General features: G+C 37.7%; 1 protein-coding gene and 1 pseudogene across 2 annotated transcripts in view; one reads left to right on the plus strand and one right to left on the minus strand.

The window, feature by feature from the left end:
- Positions 1-20,269, plus strand: part of LOC150088739 (tectonic-2-like) — a 351,050-nt gene that overhangs the window by 82,815 nt on the left and 247,966 nt on the right. The window lies entirely within an intron of this gene.
- Positions 1-20,269, minus strand: part of LOC150088740 (uncharacterized) — a 165,521-nt pseudogene that overhangs the window by 6,215 nt on the left and 139,037 nt on the right. The window contains exon 4 of the transcript XR_016546741.1: positions 14,092-14,231. The product of XR_016546741.1 is annotated as an uncharacterized LOC150088740 (transcript). The remainder of the gene's footprint in view (positions 1-14,091; positions 14,232-20,269) is intronic.

Consider the following 20,269-nt stretch of genomic DNA (forward strand, 5'->3'; position numbering starts at 1 on the left):
TTTTAGAAAGAGCTAATTTTGCTGGAACAAGGGTGTAAATCTTTGTGACATTTTTTTTTTTTGTTCAGATTTCAAGGCTGCATTATTGTAATTTTTTATGTGTTTTCAGTTTCATTTATTTATGACATCTAATTATTTTTAAGAGGTTTTGTTTTTTATTTATGGTGTTTGCACTGAACTAAATCAGAAGTTTATCATACGAATTTCTAATAAATTTAACGATAATTTTTAACGAATAAATATTTAAATTATTGAAATTTCTCGATTATTTATAATTATATTATGTTCATCCAGTGGCACGTTATACTTTCATGGGCCCCAAGGCAGAATGGAATTTTGGAGCCCCCATCTATACCTTAATGGGGCCCAAGGCAAAATGGAATTTGGGGGCCCCATCTACAAAAAAACTAATAAAGAACATTTTCAATTTCATTTTATTGTGACAACAAAACAAACAAATTATATGACATAAGAACTAAATATAAAATTTCGTCAAAATCGGATATGTAATCTTCAAATTAATCTTTAAGTAAAGTTCAGTTCCCGATAAAAATCATTTAAAAATAGTGAAAAACAGCAATGAGTTTTTGAGACCTCCTCTGATCGAGGCCTTAGGCAGATGTATTTTTTGCCTATAGGATAACGCACCACTGTTTCCATCACTCTACAGCCCAGAGGCAGCAAAATGCACATCCTCCACACGAAGCCCAGATATATCCGATATTTCAAAATAAAACAAAATAAAAATATATACACGTGTATATATATGGTACACACGCGGGTGTGTCATGTAATATGATAGGCTATGACGCCATTCATACTGCATGATGGAAGAGATCAGGGTTGCCGAAGCTTTGCTGTGGGGATTATATATGAGTCTCGCCACTTTAAGCTTCCAATAAGCAAAGTGGTGGTATTCCACTGGATGATGAGGGTTATCTACCACCCGCTATTGCCTTGTGATACAGAGAGGCTTCAATTCCTGTGCGTAACACCTCGACTTCCGTTTCCTTTCGTTCACACCCGTGTAGTTATCTCCAGTTTAGTAGGTGAAGTATTTCATGTCTTGCACATCAGGGGTATGCCCAGAATTAAATACTATATTGAAGAACAGCATGAAGATATTATAATGTCTGCAGATGAAAGAAATTTCTTATGTAATTTACTTGTATTTCATTTAACTGCATTCATAAAAGTATGCGACTGACTGACGTTTGTCTCGCCGTATATTGTGACCCACCCATTGTCTAGTAATGAAAAGCCCAAAACACAAATGAACATGGATAATTCAAAATTAATACGGATAATTTGAATTTAACGCAAGAGTGACCATGATTGAAACCGGCCTGATTGCTAAATACGGTTATCGATTGTATTCATTGTCAAAATGATTAAACTCTGAAGTGCTGTCACGTTGTGGTCATGCTAGAGTATGACCAGGAAGTAAATCAACTTTATTGGAAGTTTCTTGATAATTTTTAATATCTATATAGTAAGTTTGTGTTAATCGTATGTTGGAGGTTAATTCGGTCATAATAAGTATTATAAACAGTATTATCTCGAAAATGTATTTATGAACATAGATTTTGTAAAAAAAATATAAAAAGGGGTGCGATATTCTTCGAGAGAATGATTATCTCACAAAAAAAAGTAGACTACCGCTGAACTGAAGTAGACATACAACTTTGGAATATTAAACAGCACTTTTTTAATTAACACTTAATATTTAATACAGATATGAAGTATATACTTCGTTTAGTGCTGAAAAGTATATTTGAAATAAAAATCCTTGGGGAGGTTTTAGGCCCATTCTGATTCTCCACCCTTCCTCTTTCCTTACAGAAACATGGGGTAAATTTGGAACAGCAATTCTAGCCTTTTCAAAATTTTTAGACATTTAAAATATTCTTCTTCAAGACTTTTGTAACGTATTTCATATCGATAGCCTAACCCATGTCTCCTATACACTCAACTCCAACTCCTAAAAAATGCTGCAGAAATCAGGACTGTCTTTTGGTGTTCGCAGGGTAAGTCCTAGTTACTCTTCATTCTGAGGGCTCACTATGTTATATCAAACATATTAAAATGCTATTGCGTTAAATCTCATTTTTTGTTTTTAAATAAATTTGAATGCCTTTTTAATAAATTTGGTTTTGAGTTATTCCAGCACTAACTTACTCACAATATTAATTTTGATGTTAATGAATTTATTATTATTGTTATTAGTGCTATACGATGCAAGGAAGCAAGCATATAAAGCATCAGCCAAAAAAGAAAACCTCGAATTTATGCCGCTGACGTCTGTATTCTGAGCAAGAAGAAGAATGCCATCCCCGTTGATTGCTCAATCCATTCAAAGACCCTCAATTAATTAATCGCAGGTGCCTGATTTCCAGAAGCTGCAATTTTCAGAACTTAAGCCTTTCTTGGTAAGACCCCCCCCCCCCTTTGTTCTCCTCACCACTCCCTTTAAAGCCATTCTCTGTACTCGTTCCAGTAGCTCTACATTCTTCCTACAATGAGGCCTCCAAACCCATATGCAGTACCCAAGATGTGGCTTGACCATTGCTTTAACCAATGGTCAAGCTTTAACCAATGCTTTAACCTTGCTTTAACCAATGGATAATCACCTTCTTATCCCTGCTAGCAAAATTCCTGTATATAATTGGCAAAACCCCATGAGCTGACCTGACAGCATGTCTCACTGCTCAGAGAATTTCATGTCTGCACTGCACTGTTACCACCAGATCTATTTCATTCTCCACTACCCTGAGCGTAGTACCACACTTTTGATACTTTACTCTGTGATTACTGCTGTCCATATGCATTTACCTTGCATTTTTCAATGTTAAACTTCAATTGCTATTTCTTGGCCCCTCTGCCTAATTTTTCCTAGACCTTGTTGCAACAACACACCTTCATTACGGTCATTAACCACCCTGCCAACCTTTCCAAAACTTCAAATAAGTAACGTTGCCTCGTTGTACTTTCATCAGTGTCATTAATAAATACAGAAAACAACAATGGCCCAGCACCGAACTTTGTAGGACTTCCCTAATTATATTAGTCCAGGAAGAGTAGTGACCATTAATAACCACTCTATCTTCTTCCCACCCAACCATCTCTTTATGCAAAACAGTAACTTTCCCTTAATGCCACACTGTTCCAATTTGTAAAGCAGTCTTTTATGTTCAACAGTATCAAAATTTTGCTTTCCTGAAGTCCAAGTATACGATATCAAAATTATTTTTTGATCCGGTTCCTTTGTCACTGCATTATAGAATCCAATCAGATTGGTCAGAAAAGATCTCCCCTTAACAACCATAACAACTGTATGCTGTGACTGAAGTATAACTGCACTCCTGCCTAAATGGTACTAATCATGACTGACAGCTAATATCAATCAAATATTGGTTGAATTTTTTAAGGTTTATTTCCGTTTGGTGGGCGACGGCAAGAATATCACGTTTAAATCTGTTGATAGTATTACTTCCTAACTTAAAGTACTATTAATTATTAGCTAATCCACCGGAAAACTGATTCACCGGTGATTACTGTAGCTTTTAATGAGTGAGATGCCATTCCCTTTAGGGATGTTCGTAGAAGCTCATAAATTCCATATGTGATCATAATACAGTGTAATTTGGATCGTAATTGTGTGTCCCTAAATTGAGATGGAGTAATTAAACTGGTAATATGCCCTGTGTTTAATTTGTTGGTTTAAATGAGGTACTTTATATATGATAGGTATTCTGTCATTCGTGAGTGATGTGTGATGAATGTTTGATATAGCTTGTTGTATTAATTCATCATTTGAGATATACACGTTAGCGCATATGCATCAGTGCTGTACGTAATTGAAACAAACGGGAAGTTTGTATAAAGTGCATCATTATGAAACATCTAATACTGTGAAATCCTCCATAACGAGTTACTTGTCTCTTATACTTCAAATAAGTAACGTTGCCCCAATACTGGAGAGGTCTGTTGTTATTGGTTTTCAATTGAGTACCACCACCCAGTTCTGCCGTTTCGGTGAAATATATCCAGGGATGTGACACTCACTGTCCTGCAGTGTTCCCAGATGGTTGAAGAATAACTTAAGAACCCAGTGGAAGGAAGAATGAAAGCAGAAGGCCAAAGTATGCTCCTGAAAGTTATTATTTTGTTATTTTTTGTTATTTGTTTTTTTTTAGGAGCATTAGCAACTAAGGGCTCGAACCTCAGTCTAATCAAGAAGCGTATGCTACGCACTGCTGCTCCTGCCCACCTGGCTACGGAGGCGTCACTCCTGAAATAAAAAGAGAACCACATCCATTTGGGAGCGCCTCCGTAGCCAGGTGGGCAAGAGCAGCAGCGCGTAGCACACGCTTCTTGATTAGACTGGGGTTCGAGCCCGTGACCACCAAATACGGAGGATGCGGAAAGGTCAGAGAATGACCACCGCATATCCCCGGAGCAATATGGCCTTAGTTGCTAATGCTCCTAAAAAAAAAAAAAAAAAAAATCCATTTGGGTTCAATCAAACAGATTGGATACCCATACAGACTCGCAAATTGGATTTAAAATCCTTTTATTGTCGACTCCCTAGAGAAGAGTTCGTTTGAGAGATCCAGACCAAAGAAAGATACACTGTTTGGTCAAAACATTATCACCACCTTCCTTTTTCACATACAGGAAGCTTTGAATTCTCGAACTCAGCTCGACAATTTTTCTAGACGTTAAATCTGCATATGACAGGATTTCCATTACATCCTTACTTAACATCCTGAAGAACTATTTCAGAATCTCAGATAACCTCCTCACCGTACTCAATAAAATTTTGCAGGAAAGATGGCTCCTTGTAGAGCACAGTGGTCTCTCCCGTTCCTTTACTGTTTGCAGAGGAGTTCCACAAGGTGGCGTTTTGTCAGCAGCACTGTTTTCAGCTGCTTTGGAACCTCTTCTGGCAAATTTTCAAAACATGATCTCTTACACCGATGATTTGAAGCTCTTCATTCATTCGGATCAGCCGGAACAAGTGCTCGCAGTCCAAAGAGCTGCAATAAATGAGATAAACACCTTTCTACATTACATTGGACTCGAGCTAAATGCCGAAAAATCTGCCCGGATGACCTTCAGTAAGAGGAAAAGATTAATCTAAATGCATGTCTCTATAAATGGACATCAAATAAAGCATGTCAACTCCCACAGGGACCTAGGTTTGGTGTGGGATTCGAACCTGCCTTTTTTGGAGCACTTCAAGGAAGCAAGGAACAATTTCTACGCAGCCCTTTGGTGTGCTCAACAGGAACTGGTTGGTTACGGCATTAAGAAGCCAATATCTAGATTTGTCCAAACTTGTGTTGTACCCGTGGCTCTCTACGCGTCGAAAATTTGGTCCTCCGCTCCTCCAACCTACCTGCAGCAGTTCTTGGGGCTTGAGTATTGGCTGCTGCGATCCCTCAATAGGTCTTCAGGACATCCCCCTTACTATCTCTGGGGCTATACTGCATTCGCTGCATGGAATGACCCCTTAAACAAATAATCACTACTCGCAATATAATTACCCTCTCCAAGCTTATCTCGGGTAGACTAGATGCTCCCATCATCGATAGGCTCATCATTCTACCCCAAGATAACGGAAGAACAACTAATCACCAAACGTCTAAGATCCAACCAGCCCTCAACCAAATCATCTCTCTCAGTAATATGCTTCCGGCAAACACGATTGGTCTCCTGAACGACCTAAATATTAACCCCGAGGTGATTTGCGTGGACAAGACCTACAGATCCAAAGTCCTTGCGGCCACCTACGCAATGTTGGAATTTTAGATGTTTCAGGTCTCCTTCACTCTCTGTAGGCTTCTGTGAGGACAAACTACGCTTCCCCTCCAGTTCCGGACAGCTTTCTAAAACTTTCCGGCTCTCCCGCACAGTGCTTCTATGGATGCGGAATTTATTAAGAACATTTATCTCGAATATTGTCTTAGCTGCTGTAATTTATTTGATCTGTATCCGTTATATTAATGTATATATTGTTAATCTATTATAGTTATGTTTACCCTCATAGCAATTTTCTACTGTCTAGGGGTGGATGTAACCTTTCCTTTTCCTTTACTTGAATAAATAAATAAATAATAGTTGATATGCCAGATATGACCCCCATCCTGTCGGCCTTTTCGACGCAGTATGTGTTGGCCTGACGCTAGCGGTCAGGAGCGTGAGTGCAGTAGCACGCGTTCTTTGAGTGGACCGGAGTTCAAGCTCGTGACTGCTAAATACGATTAAGGTTTGTATTGATGATTTATTGTAGACTCCACTGTTCTGGTGGTCTTGCCGGAGTATAAACAATAACATTTTTTCTTTTTTTATATCCAGGGATGCGACACTTTCCTGTAAGGTTCCCAGATAGTTGAAGAACAGCTTAAAAACCTGCAGAAGGAAGAATGAAAGTAGAAAGCCAAAGTATGCCCCTGAAAGGAAAACAGAACCACATCCATTTGGGTTCTGTCTAACAAATGCGGGGTTGATCTAATCTAACAAACTGGATTTAAAATCCTTTGATTTTCCACTCTCGGGAGAAGAGTTCGTTTGAGAGACCCCAGGCCAAGGAAAGATACACTCTCCAGTCAAAACATTATACTGGGTATGTCCTCTTGCTGCCAGTACTGCTGCCACAGGGCGAGGCATGGACGCTATAAGGCCTCCGAACATTGCAGGAGGTACTATGTTGCAACCCGTAGATCTGATAATCCATGACGGTGGATCAAACGCCAGATCTGTCTAGCCACATATTCTCAGAGATATTCTGTGGGATTCACATACGGCAAATAGGCGGCCTGGAAGTCATATGTGTGTGTTCAGCGAACCACTTGCGAACAATATTGGCAACGTGGCAGGGCGCATTTTCTGCTGGAATACACTTGGCCGACCGGGAAAGGGTGTACCTAATCAGTCACAACGGATAGTAGTAGTAGTGGCATGTGATGCAAGAAAGCAAGTGTATGAGCTTATGCAGCATCAGCCAAAAAAAAAAAAAAAAAAAAAAAAAAAAAAATCACACCATTCCCTCCAAATGCTTGTCCAGTTCCTCCTTAAATTTATTCAACCTATCAACTTCCACAACGACAGATGGAAGTTTGTTCCAGCAATTAACCACCCGCTGGCTAAAAGCAAATTTCTGCACATCTATTCTACATCTGTCCTTTCTTAATTTGAATTTATGCCCCCTTAGGTTGGTAATCTGAACAAGTGGAAGGATCCCATCAGATTTCAGCGTGCTCAACCCATTCAAGACCTTATACACCTCAATCAGATCACCGCGCAGGTGCCTAGTCTCCAGCCACTGCAACTTGCAGAACTTAAGCCTCTTTTGGTAAGAGGATCCCTTCATTCCCCTCACCAATCTTGTTGCCTTTCTCTGTACACGCTCAAGTAAATCTACATCCTTCCTAAAATGAGGCCTCCAGACCTGTACGCAGTACTCAAGGCGTGGCCTGACCATTGCCTTATACAGAGGGACAATCACCTCCTCCTCCCTGCTAGCAAAATTCCTATATATCATTGACAAAACCCCATGACCTGCCCTGGCAGCCTGTCTGCATTGCTCAGAAAACTTCATATCTGACTGCACAATTGCTCCCAGGTCTTTTTAATTTTCTACCACTTTAAGTGTAGTACCACACAGTTGGTACGTTTCTCTGTGGTTACTTCTACCCATATGCAGTACTTTGCATTTGTCAAGGTTAAACTTCAGTTGCCACTTCTTAGCCCATCTGCCTAAATTATCTAGATCCTGTTGCAGTAGCACACTGCCATTACTATCATTAACAACCCTGCCAACCTTTGTATCATCTGCAAACTTCGATATTAAGCCTGATATACCTTCATCAATATCATTGATAAATATACAAAAACAACAGTGGACCCAACACCGAACTCTATGGGTCTCCACTAATAACATTAGTCCATGAAGAGCAGCACCCATTGATTACCACCCTCTGTCTTCTCCCACTTAACCATCCTTTTATCCATTGTAGCAACTTACCCTTAATACCATTCTGCTCCAATTTGTACAATAGTTTTCCATGCGCAACAGTGTCAAAAGCTTTACTGAAATCCAAATATATGATATCAAAATTATTTTTTGCATCCAGTTCCTTTGTAACCACATCATAATATCCTATCAAATTTGTCAGACAAGACTTTCCCTTAACAAACCCATGCTGTGTCTGAATTATTGCTGCAGTCTTGTCTAGATGATCCTGCAGTGCATCTTTAACCAGTGCCTCCATTAATTTTCCTGGAACAGAAGTTAAACTAACTGGTCTGTAATTACTCGTGTCACTCTTCCATCCCCCTTTGTGAATTGGGGATACATTTGCACATCTCCAGTCCGTGGGAACCTCCCCTGAGTCCAATGATGCTCTCATAATTATGGCTAAGGGTTTGCTTAGTTGCTTTTCCGTCTCCTTTAATATAACTGGATAGATCCCATCCACCCCAAGTGCTTTTCTTATGTTTAACTTCAACAATTTCTCCTCCACTTTGCTCTCAGTTATTACAAAATCATTAAGTATCCTGCTACAATTTGATAACCTTCTGCCATTTTCAAACCTTAATAATTCCTCATGTGTGAATGTAGATGCAAGTAGTTATAGATAGGTAGTTTTTAGCATTCAGAGTGCGGTCTAGAGATATGAAGACTCCAAGTGCTCCCCAGAAAAACATCCCCCATTCCATAACACTGCCTCCACCTCCCTGTTTCTGTTGGACTATGAAATGGGAGTGACAACTCTGCATTTTGTTGCCGTACATCTCCACCTACCATCTGCTCGGCTTATCAAGAAACGTGATTCATCGGAAAAGGCAACATTTTGCCAGTTGTTAATGGTCCAGTGACGTAGTTCGGATGCAAACTTTAGGGGTAGTTAGTATTAGTATTAGTAATGGCCGCATGGTGCAAGAAAGCCTATGGCTTATGCTGCACCAGCCAAAGAAAAAAAAAAAAAAAAACTGAATAAAACAATGATAAAAAAAAAAATAAATAAAAAATAAATTATAATAATAAAAGAAAAGGAAATTAAACTTATCATCCTATGCGCTTCCCTCACCCGAAGGTACTATCCAGATGACCTTTGAACTTCCCCAAACTGTCGGCCTCTACCACCCATGTAGGCAACTTATTCCAGTAATTTATAACTCGCTGGCTAAAATAAAACTTCCTGCAGTCCAATCTAAACATTTACCCCCGTAACTTGAATTTATGTCCCCTAGTTCTAGCATCATTTATAATCTTGAAAATTTCGTCCTCATTCATTTTACTGATGCCTCTCAGAGCCTTAAACACCTCAATAAAATCTCCTCTAAGGTGTCTAGTTTCCAAAATCTGCAACCCACATATTCGAAGTCTTTCTTCATAAGGACGCCCTTTTGCCGATCTCACCAGGCGAGTTACTCGTCTTTGCACCCTTTCAAGAAGCTCGATGTCTTTCTTTAGGTGCGGTCTCCATACTTGAACACAGTATTCCAAGTGTGTTCTAACAAAAGCCTTATATAACGGGATTATCACGTTCGATAGATCATCGATAGGACACCATACGCCTTCCTTGCAACCTGTTTACAATGCTAGAGTTCATGTCTGACCGTATCGTAACACCCAATTCCCTTTTCTCCAGTACTGGGTTTAGTTGAACTCCACCAAGTGAATAAGTTATTTTGGGATTGCTGTTTCTCAGGTGTAATACCTTACACTTTGTTGGATTAAAGCATAGCTGCCATTTTTCTGACCATTCCTGAAGTCTATCTAGGTCTCTTTGAAGAAGCTCAGCTTGACAGTGATCATTAACTATTCTACCAATTTTAACATCATCTGCAAATTTAGACATCACGCCCTCCATCCCTTCATCGATGTCGTTTATGAAAATTAAAAACAACAGTGGTCCTATTACTGATCCTTGGGGAACCCCACTTCTTACATCAACCCAATCTGAGGAATAGCCATTTATCACAACCCTCTGCCTCCTGCCCTGAAGCCATCCTGCTATCCATCTAAGGATTTTCCCAGAGATTCCAACCTGTTCCAGCTTATAAAGCAACCGCTCATGTGGGACTGAGTAAAAAGCTTTGCTGAAATCTAAATAAATAATGTCGAAATTATTCCCTAAATCCAGCTCGTGAGTGACCCTTTCAAAATAGCGAACCACATCTGTTAAACATGATTTTCCCTTTACAAAACCATGCTGAGTATCCTTGAGAATTTCAATTCGATCCAAATGATCCTGAATTCCACCCTTGATCATTGCCTCCATGATTTTCCCTACCACTGAAGTCAGACTGACAGGTCGATAATTTCCCACTTCACTCTTAGAGCCACCCTTATGTATGGGGGATACATTGGCACTTTTCCAATCCAAGGGAATCTCCCCAGAGTCTAGTGATGCTCGCATAATTAGCCTCAATGGTTCAATGCACTCCATCAACTCCTGGTATATTCCATCAACTCCAGGAGCCTTATTGGCCTGTAGGCTCGAAAGTTTTTTCATTAAATAATCTTGCGAAATTTCAATATCATTAATTACATATTTTTCAACTTCGCTCCCACAATTTCCCATTGTCACAAAAGGTTTTTCATTTGTAAATATCGATTCAAAATAACTGTTGAGTTCATCTGCAACGGCAGCTGGTGTATTTAATACTATTCCCTTTCCCTTACGTAAAGGTCGGATCTGGTTTGTCCTGCTCTTCTTGGCATTTATATATGTGAAGAATTCCTTATCTCCCCTCTTTGCTCTGTTTGCTAGTGATTTCTCATAAACTGCCTCTGCCTGTCGAACCTTTTCTGTGGCTCTATTACAGATCATCTTGTAGCTGTTATAGGCTTCAGTACTTTTTATTGCTCTGTAACCTTTCCATGCCACCTTTTTCTGCTCAAGTAATGTGGCAACTTCACTATTCATCCAACTTGGAAACCTCCTCGTGGAGTATTTTTTTAATGGTAAATACGCATTCAAGGCATCTGTGATTAATGTTTTAAAAGCATACCACAGTTCAAATATATTCATTCTCTGTGCGATATCTACCCAGTTAATAGAGGCCATGTAGTTGGCGATGGGTAGCGGTAAACATGGGTACCTTGACTGGGTGTCTACTCCCAAGAGGCCCATATCGAAGAGGGTTCGTTGGATTGTGTTCTTGGAAACACCGCTGGTCGTTCCTTGGTTAAATTCATCGCCAGCCATTTCACCATTTTCCCTCTATCGGCTTACAAAGGTAGTTTTAAGAGAGGCCAAAATGCCTTGAAACGGTGCCGTTTGGGTCGTGGTAACAGCCGAGAATAAGTAACAATAGTCTTCTCATGTACCATCAGGCATTTCTTATATCATGGAGTTATATTTCGTAACTGGATTGTCATCATTGCAACAGCAGGGTACGCGCCCACTCACCGATGAGAAGCCAATAAGCTTCTCATCGGTGGGTGAAGCGCTTGGTCGGAAACAATTTCTAAATAACCTGTGGCATTTAAATATTGTTCCACTATTATCAAGTGCAGCAATATGCCCCACAAAAACTCTCCATACCATTACACCACCAGCCTGTATTGTTGACACCTTTCAGGATGAGTACGCGGACTCGTGCTGTTTTCACTATATTCTTCTTCTCTTATAAGGAAACGAACAGATTCTTTAGACTAGGTTACGTTTTTTAAATCCTCCACTATCCAGTATTAGCGTTCCTGAGCGCAGTGCAACTGTACTTTATTGTGTTTGGTTGACAGGAGTAAAACCCGTTCGGTCATTGACTGAGATATGACATCCGGTTCGTGCTGGATTGTTGTTTGACTGACTGTAGCTCTTCTGTTACCATGTACAAGTATTGTCAGCCTTCGTTGGCCTCTTGCTTCAACGAGCTATATTCGACCGTAGGAACGCCGTTGGCTGGTTGTTATTGAACCAATTCCGATAAACTAGAGACCGTTGTACGTGAAAAACCCAGCTGGGTTTGCATTTTCCGAGATACTTATATCAGCGCATCCGGGGCAGACTACCATGTCACATTCAAAATCACATAAATATTTCATTTTGTGCATTCTCGCATTGAATTGCATCATACAGCATCCTACTACCCACTGTTTATATTTCATGGCACGAACACGTGTTACTGTTATTGAAGGAGCGTTTCATTTCATGAAAATGGTGGGTGTACCTAATAAAGTGGCCACTGAGTGTAAATACGAGAGCGAGAAAGAGATAAAATTCATAATAAGGGAAAAGTAGAAGCTTGATACTGTTAGCAGTTATTGGAGTTAATTACTGGAGAAGTAGATAAAGTCTGTATTTTTTAATCACCCGAAGTTCATTGAATTTGGTTTTAAAATCGTGACAATTACTTTCTTCTTTACAATTAGAGATAACAGCTTTGCATTCTTTGCGCGAGTAATATAGTCTCATTTTAAGTGAGCAATTACCGAAAGAAATAGCTGCTACCGTACAACTTTTCCTCAGGTTCCATGAGTATATTTTATTACTCTTCCGCATACATACACATGAAATTTCCAGAGAAACAAGAGGTAAGCCATATTAATTCATATTTTGCGAAGCGGAAAATGGAGCTGAGAAAAATAAAAAGGATGGTGAAAGGTTTACTGTATCCAGTAAGGAACTTAAATTGTTGTATACTTTTTGGAGTTGGGAAAAATGCTGTTAAAGTGGCAAACTTTCCGCCTTGGTCTAATTTCGTTCAGTGATAACTTGTAGACATGCAGCGCTATAATAACACTTTTGGGTAAGTGCGAACTGTTCCCTTTTAAAATTACAGTCTTTTTTTTTTATTTTTTTAAATACTAATTCAGTGCAATACTTAATGTTTTAAATGTTTTGAGATAGCATAAGGTACATACTTGGTTAGTTGGCTCTGGGGGGGGTCAGGAAATTAGTATATATTTTAAGACGAGACTTATCTTCCATATGATTAATCTGTTTTAAGATAACTAAATATTTTGTTTGTTCATCTGAAGTGTTGTTTTATTTTGAAAGCACTAACAAGTCAATTTAAATTTGAACCTGAAAAAAAAAAAATGGGTAAACAAAGAGAAAATTTTGATTAACGTTTACTTTACCTTAGCAAAAATTAAAGTTAACTTTTCCTGCCAGTCCAGATTGAATATTTATTGAATTGTGAAAGGTTATTTTTCAAGGTTTTTCCCTCTCAAGTGATCTTATCTCTAATTTTTCTTCAAGTCGAAGCTCGAGAGCATTTCTTGAACTTTTTAAACAAATTGCATTTTTCCTGTAGAGAAGATTAGTCATAAGTAGACCTTGACAAATTTAGTCAAGATCTAGGAGCAACTTCCAAAGTTAGTGGCTCGCCACATTTGATTGACGCCAATTAAATTCCTGGAAAATCAAAATCTATTAAATTTATTTATGTTATTAACTTTTTTCATACCGTGTGTTAATTTAATTATATGTGATATACGACGTTAACTATTACCAGTGTACCAAAGCGACACAAATCGAAAATCCGAATGTGATTGGTTGGTCTATTATTCTTTGCTTCGTGCTTTCAACCAGTGAGATTCGTTCTCTGTAAGCCCATCGTATTTTATCTTTGCTATAAGTTGTACCAGTCCTCAGAAATGTCGAGAGCTAGCACGGGCCCTTGGCTCAGTCTTATCAGGTCGACCGGGTCTTTTTCATATTTCCCAGACTCCAGTTCTGGCCCCCATGCATGATATCTGAGCCCGGGGTGCTGACCCTACCTCCATTATTGTCCACTCTGCCAGGCTTTTCAAGATATAGACCACAGAGATTTAAAACTAAGAATTGGCAGTTAAACCTCACAGCTGTTAGACCCTGTAAAATGCTAATCGCCAATTCGGATTTCTTAGTCGTCATGGTGACTATGTTTCTTGAGTCTTGGTCATCATGACGTTTCTGATAACAATATATTGAGAATTTATACTGTTGCCAAAGTCTTTAAATTATCAGTGGTAATGTTTTTTTTTATAAATGATTTCGTCACTTTTCATTACGCGTAGCTTAGGTATATTTATCGATGTTTAATATTAAGGTGGAAACTTTTATGGTGAAAGTAAACAGAATAACTTACCATGAATGTCAAGCACCTGCAGAGTGTCTAATACTGGTAGAAATGTTTCTTCTGGTGCAGTGGTCATCTGGTTGGATTGTAGATACAGCCATTCCAATGAATTCAGTTTACAAAGGGCCGTTAGTTCTATCGCATTTAAGCTGGGTTTGGGGCAGCGTGATACATACAGAGAAACAAAGAAAAAAAAAAACAGTGAAGCAGGTACTAAATTGAAAATTTATTTCCATTATGATATATAAGAAATATAGATTTTTTAAAAGAAAAAGAGTTAAAATTCTTTAAGGGCTTTGGGTCAGCTGAAAAATCAAACTGTAAAATTATAAATTCTCCATATATAATTTTACCGACCCAGGCTCACCTTAAAAAAAGTGAACTTATAAAAACTTATACTATGCGGTTAGCGATGCTTCAAGAACAGGTTAACAATTTCGCTGTTTTTGTCCATTGAAAATGACGCTGCTAGCGAATATCAACCGTTCAGGTTTTTATATTTACCAGTCTTAAGTTGTTACTTAAAACTTCTTTTTAATTTTTTTTTTGGAATTAATAATTCATTAATTTGCTGTGGTCAATACTTCACCTAAAATTCTGTTTTCCCTTTTCAAACAAAATTTTTGTCAGAAAAATGTGAACAAAATAGTCTTTCGTTGTGAGTGATAGTTAGTATGTGGGAATCAGTGGATTCGACATAAATTACAATACCCAGCGGAGTGTGGTTGGCCTGCTTTCAACGTGCTCCTTGGGCTTCCGTAAACTGTATGGCATTTTCCGATGCATTTCCGGGGCAAACGCCTCAGTGATATTCTTATTTAATTCCTCTGCTATCCGATAGTGTTGCCGAGCCTCATGTTCCTTAATGAGCCTCCAGAGAGAATTATCACATGTCGATAGGTCCGAGCTACGAGGTAACCAGTCGAGAGGAGCTGACAACTGTAGAGATCCATCTTCCAGGTAAAGCTTCGTTGAGGTATTCTCTAATGGAATGTAATGAACAAGGGCTTCATCCTGCTAGAACCAGCATTCCTCAACCTATACGTAATGAATGAAGTGTTTATTAACCAGTCTCTCAACACAAGCAAATAATTTAAACATTTGGTTAATTCACTGTTTCCTCATTTATATCTGATGAATGAGTATTATTATTATCAGCTTTTCAACATAGTCAAATAATTTAAACGACTGTCTGCGCTGAAGAGAGAGAGAGAGAGAGAGAGAGAGAGAGAGAGAGAGAGAGAGGAAAAAAGGTCCCATGGCTTTCCTCTTTGCATGTCAGTCCTCTTGTATACCATGGCGTGTGGAAGGTTTATTTCCAATTTTCTCACAATAATTGCACTTTTATAAAGAGGTCATTCATCCTTCTTTGAAGGATAAATGACCTTTCTGCTCTTGTAGATGGTATCAAAAACTGAAAGCGTTTTTTGCCATTTGCTTCAAGCCATTTGAGTCATATTTATTTATTTTATTTTTTTATTAGTTTAGTACACAGGATCTCCATCTATGAACAGCAATTTTGCTAGAAGGGTGTTTATTCTCTAACGATATTTCAGTTATGCAATATATCATTTAAATAATGTCCAAAATAGCATATTATCAATACATATACACAATTTACATGCAGGTTGTTAGATAAAAGTCTCTCTCTTCAAATATTGGCAATTCATAGGAGATGATATGGAGACACTGAGAGAGAAAGGTTATTCAATCAAACAAGCTCTTAAGTTATAACTGATAGAATCGCTGGAAATCATCCAGGGGAAGTCTAGAGTTGGAGAAATTGATACATTTCCTGCAGCGTTGACGTTCTTTTATTTTCTGTCGGAACATAAACTCCCGGGATCAATTTGAAGAGAATTACAGTATTCCATTTCGTTGTTTGGGAATAATATATATAAATATCTAACGTTTCTAAATCTGCCGAACCGATTTCCCTCTCTGTCTCTCTCTCTACTTGTAGGATCATATGACACAATATCGTTAACTGCAGGTGATCCATCCATTGGGAAATTAGTTGCTGCCATATACTGTATTTATGTTCCTCGAGACTACAATGTATTTACATGGTGAAATGGCGAGTGTAGCATAGAGGACTAATTTTGATATCGTAGGAGTGCTGAAGCGCCGAGTCGAGCTTATCATCATCCAGTACTGCAACGCATAAACACGCTTTCGGTATGTAGAAGGTGAAGATGACCAGATGACCAATGCATAAAGGATGACGTAGTAAATACACATTAAGAGTTATTGTACTAATAGCTTTTGTTTTGTGACCCGTATTACTTCTTGCTGAAGGCTCCAGTTATAGTTGTAACTGGAGTCATAAAATTTGTTTTTTAGATAATTGAAGTGATAAGTGATATTTTTTAGCCGTTGGACAGAGTTTTGCTTGTAATCCCGATATTTTAAAGATTTCTTTCCTCTCTTTAAACTTGTTCTTGGTATTCAAAGGAGAGACGAGCATTTGCAAATCGAGGTCATCATAAGAGCGATTTTTCCTCTATTCAAAACATTGCTGGATGGCTTTCTGTTTCTTAGTTTGCATTTATTGATCCTCTATTAAATAATTTCTTTTCTCATCTTAGAAGTGTTCTCTTTGGTGGTAGATAATTTCTGAAATGAGCTATATTTCTTTTCAATATCACGAATTCTTTTTCCTATTTTGTGGCGTTTGTGCATCTATACATTCGAAATTGGTAGCGAAGTCCAGAAATGTGCTTTAGAAAAATATCACAAAGGTGTTCAAAATTGATTCTTATAACGGAACATATGATAACGATGAAAGTGTAGCGCAATTTCCGTTATAAAAATGACCCTTTAGAGAGTTAAATATCTTAGTTATCTAGCGAAAATTTCAACTTCCAAGGTCTTGGAACGAATTACCAAAAAAAAACACCAATGTGTTATTGGGATATTTTCATGTTACCTCCATTTATTCCTACGGGATGCAAAATACGTTTCCACGATTTTTTAAAGATTTTTGAGATTTTTGCCGGCCGGCAAAAACTTACGTAAAGTCGAATTTCCGTAAGTCGAGTATTACGTAAGCCGGGGAGTGTGTGTGTAGTATATTTGGGTGACATGACATTTGGCTCATTCTATACTTAGGTTGTTCGTTTTGTTGATCTTCCTGGCAGAGACCTTTGGTTAATAGACGAAGTTATTTATTTTACAGTGCGTCTTGAAGATCTACCTTGCTCTTTCGTATAATCGTGTAGAGTGGCAGTTTTCAGCCAGTATGTTATAAAGAGTTGTAAAGTTATGTCGCCGAAAATGTGAACTTCGCAGTTGACACTTTCAACTTGTCACTTTTTTTTAAATTAAAAGGGCAGCGGATTATAGTATGTATGTGGTGTGTCATGCATGAATATAATCAATTGTGTGTTAAGGCAAAAATTAAAGTAGAAACATGATAATCTAGAGCCGCGTTTCTCAACACCTGGGCCTTTACACTGGTGGGTTGACGCAATTTGAGTTGGACCTTTAAAAGTTTTAAGGTTACTTTAAAATGTTTTATGTATGTTTTAATGATGATAGCATATGTTAAAAATTTTAATAATATTCGAGTATTTTACTACTTAAAGCAGATCTACTATATATAGTAAAGTAATAAGTTAAAACCTGCCAACTCTCCGGCATCGGAGAATTCGTCTTTTTGACTCGATTTGATCCCTTCTTCGTCTCACTGTCTTTTTATTTTCGCAAAAAATAATAAAACTATATTAAAATCGGAATTTTTTAAAAAAGTACTGCGAATTTTTGATTATTTTCGTTAACGAATTGACTATCAGGTGTGCTAGTCTACGTTACAAAATTGGAATGCAGGATAACAGCGTTGTTCTCTGTAACGTGCGACCGTTCATCGTACTTCTGTGGTACGAAGATAATTAATAGTTTCATTCAGATGTCAACAAAATACGACGTGAAATTTCAGAAAACATATATGCAAGATTTTCCATATATTATAAAATTTGGTAAAGGTTGCAGGTTTGCTTTGTATACTATATGTAGATGCAATTTTTCAATTTCAAGTGGCAAGAAATGATTAATCAATCATTTGCGAACAAATAAGCATAACGACAACCTGCACTAAATAGAAAGAAATGCAAAGCAGATGTAGCATTTCATAGTAACGATGATATTGATATACGTGCCGAGTATTTATTTGCATCGTTTATCATAGAACATAATATTTTTCAGAATTTCGCTAATCGTGCAAGCACGTTGTTCAAAAATTTTTTTCTCTATAGTGAAATGGCACGATGCAAAATACAGTTGCGGAAGAACATAAACAGGAAGCATTTATTAGTGAAATTGCACAGACGAGGAGCGAAAAGGTAGTAATGGTTTTGAAAAATGTGCCTTTGATTGATACAGAATGCGGTATCACTTGTTGGTAATAAGCTGTCCTTATCATCTCATTAATTTGTGTTCTGAAAAGGGGGCTGTGTGTCTTCCTGTGAAAGTAGATGAATATTTGGTGAACGTTTACTACTATCTAGAAAGAAGTGCTAAAAGGAAAGGTTGAACTAACGCATGCCACTGAAGTAAAAGAAAAAAAGAAAGATTTTGAAGCATTATGTGTACACGTCTTTGGATAAATGTTTAGCTAGACTGGTAGAACAGTGGCGACCTCGGGCAATTCTGTTTAGTGTTATATACAGCATTTTATCAGCAGGGGCAAAGGTATTCATCCTATTGAAAAATGCTATGGTATAGGCCTCTTTTTGAGTACTGCGTTCAGGTCTGAAATCCTCATTTTAGGAAAGATGTTGATCTGTTGGAATGAATGCAGAGAAGAGCAACAAGATTAATCAGGGGCACAAAAGGGTACTCTTACCAAGAAAGACTTCGTCTGCAAATTGTAACATCTGAAAACTAAGTCACTGCGAGGAGACTTGGTTGAAGGCCTTAAACGGATTGAGTAAACTAAATGCTGTTGGGTCTTTACTCTTTCTCGGACGACATACATAATATGATATAAATTTAAATTGAAAAGGATGGTTGCAGGATAGACGTGCGACAATTGGCTTTCCGCCACAGTAATTGATTGTCCATCTCGGGGTAGTTTGAATAAGATAAGATTAAGCAGGGATTAGACAAATTTTTACGAATTATTAGAGGGGATAAACGGATGATGTGGTTAGTTTTTTTTTTTTTGTTTTGTTGATACTGTAAGCTTGCTTCCTGTGCGGGCAGTTGCAATTGCTGCGTTACTGCAGGATATTTTGATCATTAAAAATGAAATAATTCCTAATTCGGTTACAACTGAATCAGATCTTTGATATAAAATAGTCGCAATCTGTTAAAACCCTATCGTAACTGAAATATTACCAAGTTGCTCATCTCATCTAGTAACTATGATGGGAAAAATTTATTTAATTGAGATTAAATTAAATGAGATTTAATTAAATGAAAAATTTATTTAATTTAATTAACAAATTTCTTCTTCTTCTGACTAAGAAATTTAATATACAGAGGTCCGAGAAATTAAATTTCTCGGGGAAGTTGTAATTAAAGTGCGCAACGTTATAATAAAGTGCACCAAAAATTCTCAACTGAAATTTGAGATTGACATTATGTGGATCGCTCGGAAAAAGATACACAAGAAAGTTCCAAAAGTTCCAAAGTATGCTTGATGCTGCACGCAAACGTTTTGCAAAGTAATTCTCATGGCTTTTCTTCTTACTACACGTCTTACCAGGAAACCTTACTAACAACATGTTGATCTCCCCCTCCCCCCCCACCTCCGAAACTTCTTATTCGGGTAGATCCTGTAAAGGGAAGATAATATGCTAAAATTAGCTGCCGATGCAAGTAAAATGCAAAAATATTTTCCATAATAGGAAAATATGGCATCTTTACTGAAATTTTACTGAACATCTTTACAAGAATTTTACTGAAAAGATAATATACATAAAATTAGCTGCCAATGTAATAATTTTTTTTTACAAATGAGCAAACAAGCGAGCCGCTCAATTTATTTTTGCATTCTCTAAATATTGATATAATTTTTTGGAACTTTTCAGCGCATTTCTTTTCTGCATGGCGTAGACTGGCGGTTAGTAATCTATAACTGCGAGTATACAAAACTGCGGCTCCCATTTTGTATAATAAAAACAAGATAATAATAAAGAAAAAAAATCATATTTTTATCTCAATCATTGATATAATTAAACACGAA

This window comes from Mastigoproctus giganteus, chromosome 3, assembly GCF_048544385.1.
Source record: "Mastigoproctus giganteus isolate SK-2022 chromosome 3, ASM4854438v1, whole genome shotgun sequence".
Classification (NCBI taxonomy): domain Eukaryota; kingdom Metazoa; phylum Arthropoda; class Arachnida; order Uropygi; family Thelyphonidae; genus Mastigoproctus; species Mastigoproctus giganteus.